This window comes from Stigmatopora argus, chromosome 13 (assembly GCF_051989625.1).
Source record: "Stigmatopora argus isolate UIUO_Sarg chromosome 13, RoL_Sarg_1.0, whole genome shotgun sequence".
NCBI classification, from domain to species: Eukaryota; Metazoa; Chordata; class Actinopteri; order Syngnathiformes; family Syngnathidae; genus Stigmatopora; species Stigmatopora argus.
Window position 1 is genome coordinate 13892554 of NC_135399.1, and position 15640 is coordinate 13908193.

The following is a 15640-nucleotide window of genomic DNA, read 5'->3' on the forward strand; positions in this document are numbered from 1 at the left end:
CGGTCAAAACAGGACGTGCAAACGCCACAGTGGAAGGTCAGAATCCATGAGGACTGAACCCTCGATCTGTGAGGCCGACGTAGTAACCACTCTTTCACCGTGCCAAATATGCTATCAACAACAAGCCATTTTCATTTCTTCATTTTACGTACTGATTATATTCAAAAGGGTCGCAGGGGTGCCAGAGCCAATGCCAATAGACAGTAGGTAGGGGACGTCATGAATTGGTCGCCAGCCAATTGCAGGGGACAATGAGACAAACAACTATTCCCCCAATAAGCTTAGCGAGCACGTTTTTGGGTAATGGGAGGAAAGCAGAGTACCCGGAGAAAACCCACACTAGCCCAGGAGAACATGCAAACTGGAAGGTGGTTTGGACGATTGGGTCACATGGTGGGACCTGCAACATCTTGAAATATCTTAACTAAAGTTTTATCGGTAAGTGGTCGTTTTATTCCGTTTTCCTCCACATTCAGACAGAAAACCCAACATTCCGGCAGAACGAGTTGCTCTCCCACTTGAAATGCACGGTATGAACTCATGTGACCTTAATGAGAAAAGCCTGAAGTGTGCTTCCGAGGCCCAAAATCTTTCGCCAAAAAGTTCATCCACAAATGAGAGCGTTCTGAAGTTAACTCTCAGTCCGCAACTTTCCTTAACGATAGTCAGATATTGGATATTAAATCATTCATAATAGATGCTAATGATCTTTGAAGCCGTCGGAGAATACGGCCAGTAACGAAGCCGGCGAAGGCACCTTTTGAGGAGCGCGGCCCGGCCCGTCTTTGTATTAGAGCCGTCGTTACCGCCGAGCGCTTAGACGCCCGGGACGGGATTTGTTTAATCGGACGTAAATAATGAATTCCCCAGGAAGAGTCGGTAATTGCCGCAGATCAGAGGCCACGACGGCGGACTTCAAGAAAACGTTCCAGTCGGGCGGTCTGAGAAGAAACGGGATGGACGAACGGCGGCGGCGGCGGGGACAAAAGGGGCGGAGGCACGGGCCACCAAAAAGGGGAGCTAATGACGAACAAAGACCCGACGAGTTTTGTGCGGGAAAATGTTTCCAAAGTCGTCTTTAAACTCGCCGAGATGAAACGAGTTGTTTTTGACAGCTCGCGACGAGACGGGCCACAGCTCGCGGAGTGAGGGGTAATTCCCTATTCCTTTATATTAGCCCCCCTCCCTAGCTCCGTTGCCTCCCTCCCCCCGTCTCGAGCGAGCGCTGCCTCTGCTTCCCGACATTGATTCTTGAATTAGACGCTTTGACTGAATAATTAATAGGCCTTTTCCCATGATTGATGATTTGCGTGGCTGGAATATTAGCTTTTCAATTCGACGCAGCTTGTTCTAATGTAAGCGCATTGAAAACATGTCAAACGCTGTTTACCCACTTTCCTACACCCGCGTTGCTTCCGACTAAGCCAGGGGAGCGACGCTAAAGTAGTCACGGTGGATGTCGGCCAAGCTTTTTCGCGTCGTCTCGGGTCAGCGCGCACGGAATATTCGTTCGTTCATTCGTCCACCGAGGAATTGATTGCATTTCCAATGAAACAAACACCAATTTAGGGTCTTCAATTAGCTTAGCATGTTTTTTGGGATGTGCGAGGAAAGGGGAGAACCCAGAGAAAACCCACACAGGCACGGGTAGGACACGCAAACTACACAGATTTCGGGATTGAACCCGAACCCAGACACACTACCCATTTCGAAAAATCATAAAAAATGCATGCCATGATATTACATTTGCATTGAAGCAGTATGAGAAAAAAGGCGCAATATTACAGGATGAAAATCAAAATACACTGAAAAGTCTTATCTGCTAATATTTTAAGATGAAAGTTGTCATTTATGGGATTAAATTTGTTATAATACATATATACGCAATAGTTATAATATATAATAAATTGTTAAATCAGGAGATTAAAATCGCGATATTACTCATGTCTACGTTAACTGAACTGGAACTGGACTTTTTGGCGACCTAAGGTTTGTGTTAACACTAAACTACCGTATTTTGCAGTTTAATATACCCCCATTTAATATACCCGGGTATATTAAACGGCAGGGGTATATTAAATGGCACACAAACGGGAAGGTACGATCCACTACGCACTCTTTATGCCGTGACGGAGTGCATCAACGTTTTGCAGACTAAAACTACTTACTTGCTCAGGTTAAAACTACTTACTGCTGAATAAAGTCTGACTTGGAATTTTAATGAACTTAAGTATCTATAATTATGCCCCCATGAACACCATACAAATCTTGCCAAAAAAGCTGAGTTGCCATTTAATATACCCGGGTATATTAAACGGCGGTGGTATATTAAATGGCGCACAAACGGGAGGCTCAAAAAAGCAAACATCATTTAATATACCCGGGTATATTAAACGGTAAAATACGGTACTGTATTCTGCTATTATTATGAGAAAAATGTCGTCATTTTACTTATTTTTAAATCAACTGGAAACTATTTGGTTTGGCCGTCTTTGACTTTCGGCGACGTAAGCTCTGGCGGCGCTAGAATGTCAGTATTCCTATTTTAAACGCTGTAACGTTTAATAATCCCGGGACAGCTGACACCGGATGCGAGCGGCGTCGACGCACCCGCGCTTCCCGGCGACGGAGCTGATGGTTTTATTTCCACTAAAAAGGCTGGCGCCCCAAAAGAGGCTGTCTAATCGCTACAGCGGCGTCACTCCGCCCGCTTTGAGTGGCAGCGCGGGCCGGCGCGGGAATAAATTGTCAGCCATATTGCGGCAAGCGCACATCAATGGCGGGAAAGACACGTGCATTAAGATTCCCTTTTTAATTTGACTGGCATTGAAGCGGAAGCGCTAAATGACGCCAGGGCGTTTCTCCCTCGCTGCTTTTTTGTTTGTTTCGCTCATTCATGTATTTATTCATCCGTTCCGAGGGTCCGATTTCTACCCCCCCCCACCATCCCCCGCCCAACCCGTGCGGCGCATGAAAGCGTTTTGCACGGCATTGTGTTTGGATGCTTCCAAACATGTGCACGCTTGAATAATTTAGCGGCTGGCTGACTAATGACAGGCAGCGATCATGTTCGAGCAGAAGAGGCCCGAGAGCGGCTGTGATCAGGGACGCGCCGTGTTTGTCTGCCGATGCCGCGTTGGCGGAGTTGTCGGCGCCGTGTTGCCGTGCTGCCGTGTTTGTCTGGGCTGTCTCACAACCGATAACCCGTGCTTCATCCTCATCTTCACGTGTCTACTCTTGCCAGGCAATCATAACCAAAGGAGTCTTTTGTCTGGTGGAATTGGCGTACGAAAAAAATAAATCCTAGAAACTGCAACCCGAACAAAATATTGGGAATTCAAATACTATGTGTTGATCTGATACTTAGTATAGGCAACCGATTTAGCTATTTTTGGGGTATCGGACTGTATCAAATTTGGTTCTAATTCTATTGGAATCAACGTGTTTTCGTTAATATTGTGCATTTCGGCTTCTGTAAATCAAAATGCTGAGCGCACATGTCAATTGAGTGGAACTGACGCCATCTAGTGTTAGATCCGAGAAGTGCAACAGAATCCAGGCTGAACTTGAGGTACTTGTGCGAACTCTATTCAATGATATTTTTATCTTTCGTCTTCTCGTCCGCTCGGGAAAGCCTAAAGCCATATTTTTGGCTCCGATAAATTCAAAATTGGTAAGTCAGATTCATAAAGTCATAAGCCGTAATTGAGCCAGGGGCTTGTCAAAGGTTGCGGAAACGGAGTGGATAATATTTTCACGTTTAAGACCTACATGGCAAATCAAATTTTAAACAGTACAGTTAAAATAATGGACACAGAGTTCCCTCTTAAAGAGAAGAGTTAAGAGTTAAAAACAACAAAATGCATTTTCTTCAGTAATCATTTCATTATTCACCTGTCAACTTTTTCAATTCTTAATTTTCACACGAGTTTGAACCAAAGTTAACAATTATGAATAAAGCAAATCTCATGTTAGTGGCTGAAATGAGGCTTTGAATGCCCCCCCATGTGTATGAAATCTAACAAATCCTAAATTTGAACCCTTTTGATCATCCAGCCAAGCGTTATTGTGATGATACGATACAAGCAAAGGCTGAATTAATCTAAAAGCAAGCACTTCTTTGATGCGCCATCACTTACGGTGACGAGTGGATGGCGGTAATGGCATTTCCTCTGGAGCAGACGTGAGCCCGTTTTGATGGAGGCTAAATGAACGCGTGCTTCAAAGCGCCATCCAATTAACATTCCGCACGTTTGTTTGCTACGAGATGCTAATCCCGTCCTGTTTACACGCATCCTGCCGTTCCAAAGTCAACTACATTAGCATAAATGTCACTTTTTACTGCATCTCGCCTCTTTAACATCACCATCGCACCTTTGTTTTAATTTTTTTTATTTGACTTTTATTTGCATTTTAAAAATGCTCGTACTTGGCGCCAACGGAATCGGCATTGCTAATTAAATGGAATGCAATAGGCTGACCGTTGTATGCGCCTTAATAACCCGGATGATTGATAATCGATGATCTTCCTCTCCTCTGACCTCATTAAAGGATCCGTTTACGCTCAAATGAGGACTTAATTTGGCCTAATGATTTTTTTTGTTTGGTTACATTAACACATCAGATGGCAGCGAAGCCCCCGAGGAGCGCCGCCGCCGCCGCCACCGCCACCACCGCCACCACCGCCGCCGCGACTCTTCAAGGTGCCTTTTATGGTGGTGTACTGGAAGGGATTTGGTTTAATTGCTATCTCTTCCACTCAGCAAGTCAACGTCCTTGTTAAACGTCTCACTTGGCTGCCAATGTCCTCCTTCAAAATTGATTTAATTATATGTGGCTTTCTTTGGATGGACAAATCTGTTCCTCCTGTTTGTTGTGCTTTTCAGCAATCCGTATTTATGTACAATTCAATGTTGTTGTGAGAATTCTAATGTGATTTTGTCCACTTTGTATTTCTTGTCTTTGAGGGAGAGTTTTGAAAAGCGCTTGGAAATAAAATGTATTACTATTTTTATTATCAGAGATGCCAAATACTACAAATTTTCCGCAGTTTTCCATGCCAGTCTAACTACTACGGTACTAGGGTCTGCTCTACTAGCCAACTACTAAATAGGTATTTTTTATCAAAACTATGATACTATGATGAACATTTTTTTCAACAAATTACATGAAAAAAAATGTAAACGTAGCAAGTTTTAGTTTTTGGCGCGTCATTTTAACTTAGCATGACAATTCATTTTTAAACACTGTGTCATGTTCTTAAATAGGTTTTGCACATTGTCAAAACGATTAATTATTTTTAAAGTGTAGACGCGTGTTAGCTAAATCGAAAATGGGAGTAATTGTCGATTTGCTTTTCGTACCTTTTCTTTGCATAAATTAACTATTTAAAAAATAAATTTAACTATTCAAAACGCACAATATAATATTGAGCTTTATTTTGGTACGGCTTGCTGGTAAATGCAACTCGGAAAAAGGGTCACAAAAATCAGAAAATTCTCTTTACCCACTACAACATATGATTTATTACGTTCGTCAGCATTCATTTTCAATGAAAGTCTCGCCATTGTCGCTAAAACATCGTCGCATTACGTCGGGACTCGTTTCGACGGGCTGGAGACCACGTAGCGTCGTAACGGCGCTCGTTGTTCTTCGCCAACGATGCGAGGCGGACAAAGAGAAGGAAGAGGAATTGTGATTTTTTCTTTGCGAGACAATAGATTGATTCGCTGAAAGAGAGAAGCCTGAGGGGGAAGATGAGAAGAAGCAGAAGAGGGCGGGGTGCTCGGGATGGTCGGGGTACTCGCACAGAGAAACATCTGTTGGTTGCGCGCAAGCGGCGCAGGCAGAGCGATGCCACCTGCTCACGCAATTCCTCTCATTGTCTCCCGCCGCTAAGGATGCGAGCACAGAAAAGCGGATGTGGAGGAGAGAGCGGGCGCGGATACAGGTCGGCCCCCCCGTAGCCTCATCTGCGGGCCCCCGCCACGCTCCCGCGGGAGAGGGTCTCAGATGCGGATTGTCCGTATTAGCGGACGCCTGAGGGATTAGCGTCGGCGAGCCGCGGCCTACAGGTGTAGCCCTGGGTTAAAGCACGCACTTATCTCCCGCCGCATCGCGGGGTCCCGACCCCGTCGTCCCCGCCTCCTCCGCCGAGGTGAGACTCGGGAGAGGGACGGCAGATGGGGGAGTGGGGAGCTGCGGGGAGGCAATGCGTGGAGATTGATCGGGAAAGCGTGGGAGGTGTTAGCGTAGTCCGTTGACGCAAATGTATCAGGTAAACAATGAAATCATTTGTATTAGTCGCGTGCAGGGTGGACTGTGGCACCACCAAGACGTTTTGTTTCATGAAAGTTGCTGAATAAAGTTGTCAGAAAGTCATCCTGTTCTGTGTACTTAATGCAATTTCAATCACTGTATATATATACATATTTTTTTATATTCATTCATTTTCCACACCGCTTAAACTTGTCAGGGTTGCGGGGTGCCAGAGTCTATCCTAGCTGACTTTGGGCGAAAGGCGGACAAAAGCCTAGACTGGTCGCCAGGACATACATTGAAACAGACAACCATTTGCACTCCTATTTTTCGAATGTTGAAATTGTGATCCCACAATGTAAAGTTCGCACACACTTTACATTGTGGAATCACAATTTAAACATTCGCAATATTTTTGGCTCTATTCATCAAAATAGGTTCCCGACGCCTTGTCTAGACCACTGTCAGTATAAAAAAACATGTTGTGCGCCCCCCAAATAGAAGGCGCCCTGGGCGCCTGCCCACATTGCCCACAGCAAAAACCAGATCTGCTGTTTTCAGACTCGCGCAATTGCAACGGCATGATTTTTTTTGGTTTCCCAAACGATTTTTGGGAGTTTCCACTTGCCCTTCAAACGATCAGCCAATCGGGGGGCTGATTTTCTCAGCTATGCACTATGCAGGCCTTGTATTTTTCTGAAAACAGCTGCGCGCTACGAACGGGCCCCCAGGACACGGCCGCCCGTGGAAGAAAGCGTCAAACCAGGCATCAGCTCGCGGAACAATACGAGTACATACGTGCGTGTTTTTTCCCTCTTGTAATCCGCCATTGTATGACAAGGCATCCCGATAGCGACAACGTCAAGATGGAGGCAGACAAGCGAAAGGGGGTATTATTTGAACGTAAACACGCCGGCGCCTCCCGTCGGACTCGCCGCCTCGTGTTGACACTCCGCCGTTGTTTGTACGCGGCAAATCGGTCCGTTTTCCCCGCTTCAAAAGTACTTTTTAGGCGCGCGTGTCGGGATGTCTTCGACGCTTACCTTCAGCTGCTGTCAGAGGCGCGGGGGCCACGTTCGGTAGCGCGGGGCGGGCTTGTTTGAGGTGTTGAGGGGTTCAAGCTTTGTGCCCTGAGCGCTTTTAGCTGAAGCGAGGAACTGGCTCAAAGGCTGTCAGCGCACGTGAAGACGCACATCAAGACGTGGGCTCTCAAGCTTTTGAAATCAACTTGGCGTGGTCTCTCCCTGGAAAACAGGCGTTCACAACGTTTACGGAGACTGCTAGACCATTCCAGAGAAATAACAAGAAGAACCATCAATTAATCCATAGTCATCCATAGTCTATAACAAGGGTGGGCACATTTCTATTTTCCCAGAGCGGCTTTTACGAAAATCGAAGGGTGCGCGAGGAAATTGGAAATCCTTCCCCTTCCATAGCGTGAACAGAGGATTATAATCGGGTAAGAAAGAGCAGGTTTTTAAAATGGATAACTCAAAGAATTGAATGTTATTCATCCCATGGATGGGATGTTTACTTGCCATCAATGTCTGTAGTCTGCAGTCCTTGTGGACTTCCTGTGTGTGACTACAGTTTTTTTTAACTAGGTCTCCAATGTCTTGTGTGTCTTATGTCTGTCTTGCTACTGCGACCAAGAAATTGCCAGAATACGGGATGAAATAACGTTCCAACCAACCAATGGAAGCCAATAGTTCATCATTAGAAATAATATTTTATCATGATCAATAATAGTAACTCCCGGTCAAAATGGATTGGACGACTACCACCACCAATTGCAGCCAATGAGTCAATACTTCATAAATACATCTGCAGTTACCCCCCCAAATGTGGAAATGTGGGATGCCAAAAGCATGCAGGAAATGTGAACCGTCAGAAATGAAGTCAGACTGGGAAAAGCTCTTAGTTCTGTGTCTGTAGTCACGTATCGGAAATGACGTCACCGCGCTCATAACTTGCAACAAGTTGATTTCAATTCCAACCTCAAAAGCGCATAGTCCAAAGCGTGCTACATAGAAAAAACGTGGCCTAGCGATTCTCTCCGCGACATGACAGCGGCGTAGCGCCGGTGCGCTAAGCGGTCCTGGCATCCCTCAGACAGGCCAGACTTGTACTTTGTGTTTTGCTGGCTCTTTGGCTGCAGGCGATATGCATACCACAGACAGCTAGCCTGCTCCCAAAACGCTCGCTTCAACACCTAAACTCCGCTCCTGATCGCGGCTTGAAGCGGCCGCCTACATGCGGGAACGCTTGTGGAATAAGGAAACGTGGACTCAAATGTAAAGGATGCCAAAGTTTGCTCGACGGGTCACCGTCGTTGCAAATTGCCACCCAATTCGACACCACCTGCAGCTACGACGTCGTAGGTATTTTCAATGATACCGATTCGCTGATCAAGATGAGAAGTGCAACACAATGTAGGCTGCACTCAAGCTGCTTGTGCAGGCCACAATAAAATATTTTTTTTGAATCTCCTGTGATTCTATCAGAAAAAATGGCCTATAGGATTAAATTGAATTGAAACGACTACAACCGTCAAGAACAGTGAAACATAATGACGCAATGCCAGCCCTCCCAGTTGAAATGGCTGTGTTGTCTGGAACTGTCAAATGGCAGTGAATGAGTCAAGAAGGAACAAAAGTTATATTATATGGAAATAGATTTACGTTTCAGTTGAAATGGATGGATTAGACATCTAGCACTGTCATAGCTAATGAATGCGTAAGGGTAAAATAATCATAATTCCTGGGTGAAAGGGTTTACTTCAATTCAAATATATAAAATATGGATTCTTTTTTTTTGCCAACCCTCCCACTTCAAACGACTACTCGCGATCAATCTTTTCAATTCACATGAACGGAGCATTACTAATAGTTCCCAAATAAAAAAAAAACATATGTGGCTCTCGAACCGCAGTTTGCAGACCCCCGAGCCAGATCCCCGTCCGGTCAGCATGGCCGCTCGACTGAAAGGCCTTCTCCCGAGGCCCACTCCTCTTCATCTATGCAGCTTTAATTGAGCGATAATGAAGCGAGCTTGTCTGAGATGAGTGTATCAATTTGAATAGGTCCCTTTCGGATTATCCGGCCCACGGCGCCCGGGGCGGGGGGGGGGGACGACGACGGGGCGGTCGACATAAGGGTCATTAGCATGAGAGTCAGACTCCAGCAAAGGGCCGCGTGACCGGGATTTGCCGACCCGACGTCTCGGTCCGCCGTGATCCCGTTGTAGATTCCTATCGTCCTGGTTCCCGTTTCCGTTCTTCGCCGGTTCAATTTGACGCTCTTGGTCGTGGGTCTGCAATAATAGCGGCGCTCAAGCACGGCGTTTGAATCCTAAGGACCTCCGGGAGCAGATTTGTCTCCGCCGAGCCTCTCCTAATGGGGATTAAGAGGATTAAAAAGGCTAAAATGACCCCGGCTCGGCGGCCCGTCCTGGGCCGGCCGGGCCGCGGGCCTTCTTTCCCCGAGCCTCGCCCCGTTAGCATGACAAAAGACGGCTGGTTTCGCCGGAGACAAACGGCGCTGCACTTGGCACTGACATTGTTGTAAAAGTGGGAGACGGAGAAGCCCCCCCCTCCGCCGTTCTCCGCGGAGCTCAAGGTGTCATATTAATTATTTAAATCTGAGGTGGATTTCCAGCCAGGGATCCCTCCAAGGCCTCAGCTGCAGCCAGAAGGTCTGGGATCTGCATTCATTTGCTTAATTAGACCTGAATCCCGCCTTTGATCTGCGGCAAAATCGGAAAGAAGGCAGAAAGTTCCACCATGGATTATTAGAGATCCCACCTATTTTCTCCAGCCGGCCCAGCTCTCGTCGGACGGAATTTGCACTTAACCAGTCGGAGAAGGTCAAACATGAAGCGAGTTGACGGGCGCTTTAATCCAATCGGGACGAGTGACAGAAACAATCACTCGGGAAGAAGAACTCCAAAGATGGAGTCGACGACGGGTCGGCTGACCGTTTTGCTTAAGTTGATCTGATAATTCCTTTTGAACGGGAGATTTGCTTATGGATGTAATACATTTTGTCTATATACAAAATATTGATGGACTGCCTTGCATCATAGGGTCGTGTCATGACTCGCTTTATTTTTAATAAGCATTTTCCAATAAAGAATTCAGTCAATAAACTTTAACCCCACTTTTGTGATAACTTTTTTTCCAGTTAGAATTCTCAAATGACTTGAAATATGAATGCAATGCGATCTTCATTGCATTTTTTTAAACTCATTGACTGCCATTGATGGCACCAGACGTCCAATGGATTTGCTAGCAACAGATGACGTCATATTCAAATAGGTTGGGATTAACTTAACAGTGAGAGGGTGTATCTTGGCCAGAGGAAGATTTTTTTTAAACTAATTGAACCCCATTGCGGCCACCAGTCGTCCAATCCATTCGAATTGAGAGTGCTAGCATCAGATGAACAAATATTCATATATTAATTGGACTTCTACTAGTGATTCGCTAAGAAGCGGGAGGGTGCATCTTGGCCGGAGGAAGAAGACATTTTTTTTAATGTCACTAGACCTCCAATCCATTTGACAAAGGAAGTCTGGTAGCAAATGAATGTTTCCTGATTCAGCTCCCTCATAGCACATATTTATCACCGCATTATTATTTTGAATGGACGACGAGGGCACTAATCGGCAACGTGGACTTGAAACGGATCCCTGCAACGTGCGGCGGGGCCCTCACCTCGGGCCCTCGATGAATACAAAAGACGATGGGGATTATCCGGGCATTGTGGCGTTCCCCCCCTTCGCCTGAGCGGGTTCGGCCGGCACGCGGCAAGAGCGCTAATGACCTCTTCCTGGGAGAGACGACAGCGGCCGACGTCCGACATTAGCAAGTGAAAGGGAAGCTTTCGTACTGTATATGATTTTAATCTTTCACGTCCACGTGCGGCAGATGGCGTGGCCGAGGAGACAAATGGCCCGTGTCTCTTCTGAGGAGGGGACTGCTGGGAAATGGCATTCATAGCGCCGCGCCTAATTGTGGATCTGGCCGCATAAATCATTTCATATTCATCCGGGACAAAAATGACCCATTTGTGCTCACGTCAGACCAATAAGGACAAAATTCCAATTCTGGGGGAAATTGGAACGCGCGTCCTTGTGAACTCACGTTTGAGTGTTGGTTTTTCTCATGCGCCTTTATCTGGACCAGGGGCGGAAATTGAAGGGGGGTGCTTAGGGCGCGGATCCACTTGGGCCCCCGTCACTGAAAGAAGCCAGTTCTCCCAGTTGAAATGAACTGGATCTCTGTACAGGTCCATGGTGGGCAATAAGTGAATTTAGGCTCATTTTCTTATTAACTGTTGATTTTGGGTCACTTCCTGCACATTTTGGATTTTTAGGGCAATACACTTCCTGTGGATTTGTTTTTTTTCACAAGTTCCTTCCTGATAATATTGGGTCTTTTTTTGTACCATTGGAAATGAATGGGGATGTTTTCACCAATTGTTATGGTTTTTGGGCATGCAACTTTTATACACCGAGATTTCCGGATGTTTTTGTTTATAAATGATGTGAGTGAGGTGAAAGGTCAGCACAAGATATATTGAAATTCGAAATATTTATGCCATGGAAAGTGGGTCCGCAGCTCGTAAATTTTTGGAATGCTTTAGACAGCCGGTCAAAATTTGCCGAGGGTCAATAAAAAGCAGGCGGGTAGCCTTAGTTTAGAGTCCATAGCTTCTTTGGCTTAGCTGGCCTCAGATGATAGGCAGAAAAGTCTCCTCTTCTCTTCTTCTGTGGCCTGCTGACAAATGACTGCACTCCAACGCTAACCGGCGTTCCGCAGAGTAGACCCGTGCCGGCTATCGCACAAAAAGCACTCCCTTGGGGATGATTTGGCTGACAAATGAGCCGGCGCGTTAACACGGCACGAACCAGAGGCAGCGTTGGCGGCGGCGGCCTCCTCCGGAGTACATCTGAGTCGCCGGACCGCGGCCGGTCGCCGCCGTCGTCTTCTTCTGGCGCGCCGGTCATTAGACGGACGTGGGAAGAGAAACGGTAGGGTGTCTCCGGTCCGTGTGGGGGAAATCCGACGGCAATTGAACGGCCGGCTCGACGGAGCGGAGGACGACGTCTCATTATCGTCTGGAGCCCCCCCACCGCCGGCCTCTGATGTCATCGACTTAGCGACCGGGGACGGGCGGACCAGCCGCCGAGCCGTTCGGGTCCGTGACCCTCTAATCACCGAGCCGCGGGCCGGCTTCCTAGAGGTCACCCGGGAGTCCTTGATCACACTCCAAAGCGCGGGGAGGACGGACGCTCCACTAGCCTCGGCGCTTTCAAGCGCCCAGACGATCCCCTAATCACCCGCGCACCTTGCTCTCGGGCGCCGCGGCCGCCGACGGATTCAAAGGTTGGAATTTCCTTAATTGGAGCAAAGTCGACGTGGCTCAAAAAGAAAGACAAACAGACGCTGCGTTGAAAAGCGCCGAGTGAGGATAACGTGGGCCATTAAAGTTTTCTTGAAAAAGGGCTTTTCGTGGTGGCGGCCCAACCATTACCCACTGTCACTCTTCTTCCTTCCAATATGTAAACTCTAATGATGGATGGTTGTCCTCGCCAGCATTTGACCGGCGGCTTTAATAAGCTGTCAGATGAGCGGATGCGAGACGTGTCCTTGGACTGTTAGCTAAACTTCTTCAAAGGCAACGGAGTTCAACATAAAGAGTGGACTAATACATGAAGGACTGAAGATGTTCACTTTGTTAAACGCAGTAATGTTTCCAGTCAGAAACTACATACTACATTCGTTTAGGTCTCAAACCCGTGGCCAAGGGGCCAATGGCGGACCACGTTACAATATTTTGCAGGCCCCTAAGTGACATCTAATTGTACTTTAAATGTATTTTGCACTATTGAGTTCAAATTAAAGCAAAGCAATTTTAAATAAAGCTAATCAATTAACTCATTCTTGCATGAATTATCATTTTTTTCCTCTCTAAAATATTAATTTACATTTTACAAATAAAAAATTACAAAAATGAATGAACCCTTTCCAGCACAAATCATGAGATGTATTTAACCTGGGTCCATTTTGACTTAAAATTATAACAAACTACAAAAAATACAAACAGTTTAAAGTGGGGGAATGGCTGCCAACCTTCCTGTTCAAACGGATTGGACGTCAACCCGTGATAAACCCATTGAAATTGACAGCAGGACGATGAAAAGAACTTGTTTTTCTGTCTTTTAGTAACACTGTCAAATATTGAAGAAGGATTTGCTGAGCCACATATCTGATAGATATGTACTATATTATCTCCATAATATTATGACTATTTTCCTCCCCAAAATAAACAAAGCCGAAAGTGCACGTCGCTAGTCTACACTTGACGACTTTGAGTGCACATAAAGAGTTGGCCGAGCTCGTCGGAGAAGTCTCGTGGCAGAAGAATAAACATTTTCCTTCATAGCCCGAGGAGCCACTTTTCATGTGTCAAGCATCTTTTAATAATTCATCTGTTTAATACACAGCCAGCATCTGCCGGCTCCGACGCTCCTCCCGCGCTCGGACCGACCGGCGCAGATGCCACTGTTCCGCCGTCGCCCCATCTCCTCTGTCTTTTGCCGCCTTCAGGGGTGCCGGAGCCTAACCCAGCTGGGCAGCTAGCCAATTGCAGGGCGCCATGAGACAAACAACCAATCACGCTCAGAGCTAGGGACCATCTAATCTTCAATTATCTTAGCCTGCATGTTTTTGGGACGTGGGAGGAAACCGCAGTACCCGGAGAAAACCCACACACGCCTGGGGAGAATATGCAAACTCCACTCACTGAGGACCGAGCTGGGATCGAACCCTCGACCGAAGGTTTGAACTCAATTGATAGACTTTCGATCCTATTTTGAATAACAAATTCGATTGGACGCTCGGCGCTGGTCACCGAAATCTGTCGCATTCCGTCGACTTTGTACGGGAATCCATCGCGCGAGCAGAAAAATCTGCGTCCGGTCCTAACGCGACACCAGGCCTGAAATACGGGCGTGTTTAGGCGGGCATTCCGAGCCCGCCCCCAATGGCGATTGTGTAAATGAAATACATTTGCGCTCTCCCTGGCAGAATGATGCCAGATTAAGGCTATGAATATATACATGGGCTAGCTTGGGCTGACCTGTCTCCAGATGCCTGATTTCCCTCGGGGGCGCGCTGACGCTTTGTGTGTGTGTGTGTGTGTGCGTGTGTACACCTTTAAACACAAAGGTGAGGCGATCTCTCCAAGGGGTCCAAATTGAGCTTAATCTCATTCCTCATTGTGCGGGAACAGGAACGAAATTGCACAATTGCACTTTAATCGATGATCAGGCGCATTCCCACCCGGGGAGCAGCACGACACCTCTCTCGCTCTCTCGTTTCCTCTCTCTCTCTCTCTCGGTGCTATAACTGGCTTGGCCCGCCAACGTGATTGTACGTCGGCCTCCATTTTGACCGATTTTGTCCCGGCGGAAGCCTCCAATCAGGGCTGGTTTTGGCTGAGGGCAATGAGGGCGAATCCATTCCATTTGGGGGCACGTAAGAGCCCTCCCCCTCCTATTTTTTTCCCAATAATTTTAGTGGTTGTAACGTCTATTATGCTTCAGTTTCACGTCAATTCAGTAGCATAGACCGTTTGCAGAGAGGACTTTAATCTCCTAATATTACGACATTAATCTCGTAATATTGCCACTTTTCTCTCAAAATATTTCGATGGATGAATCCATTTTCATGATATTATGGCTTCTCTCTTGTAACATTAGCGTATATTACTTCATTCTGACGTTAATATGGTGAAATTACAACTTGAAACTCATAATATTATGACTTTTCTCTCGTCCTATTACAAACAATGACTTCCTTCACGTAATAATGCGACTTTAATTCCGTCATATTACGATGCACGATTTCATTCTCGTAATATTCCGACTTGAATCTCATAACAAAATAACTTTTATCTCGTACCATGAATTTTTCTCGTAATGTCACCACTTTTCGCATTGTTACAATTATGACCTAATTCTCATAAAATTGCGACTCTAATCAAATATTGTGACTGCTTTAGTAGTCCTAATTTTTTCTTTTGTTGAGCGGAAATTGACAAAGGTTCGGTCAACTGAAGTCACGTGAATGAAAAAAAAACAAATTGGATTGGCTAGCCTTTTAAATGGAAAACCATTGCGCTATAAAAAAAGAGGGCATGCCTTAACATAGCATAAATGCAAGTCTCCCCGTTAACCCCCCCCTTTTACCCCCCATTCGTGTTCCAGTGGAAGCGGCCAATAACGTCTGCTCGAGCAATCAGCGGCCTAATGTGCTGAGGATAAGGCCAATCATAAAGCAATAAATTTCATCCGGACGCGGCGCTTTGCTCTGGTC

At 46.3% G+C, this 15640-nt stretch overlaps 1 protein-coding gene across 1 annotated transcript in view; it reads right to left on the reverse strand.

Moving 5' to 3' along the window:
* The window catches only part of ppp2r3b (protein phosphatase 2, regulatory subunit B'', beta), a 90608-nt gene that overhangs the window by 32216 nt on the left and 42752 nt on the right, over positions 1–15640 (reverse strand). The window contains exon 6 of the mRNA XM_077616829.1: positions 7302–7502. The gene's annotated coding sequence lies outside the window, so the exon portion shown is untranslated. The remainder of the gene's footprint in view (positions 1–7301; positions 7503–15640) is intronic.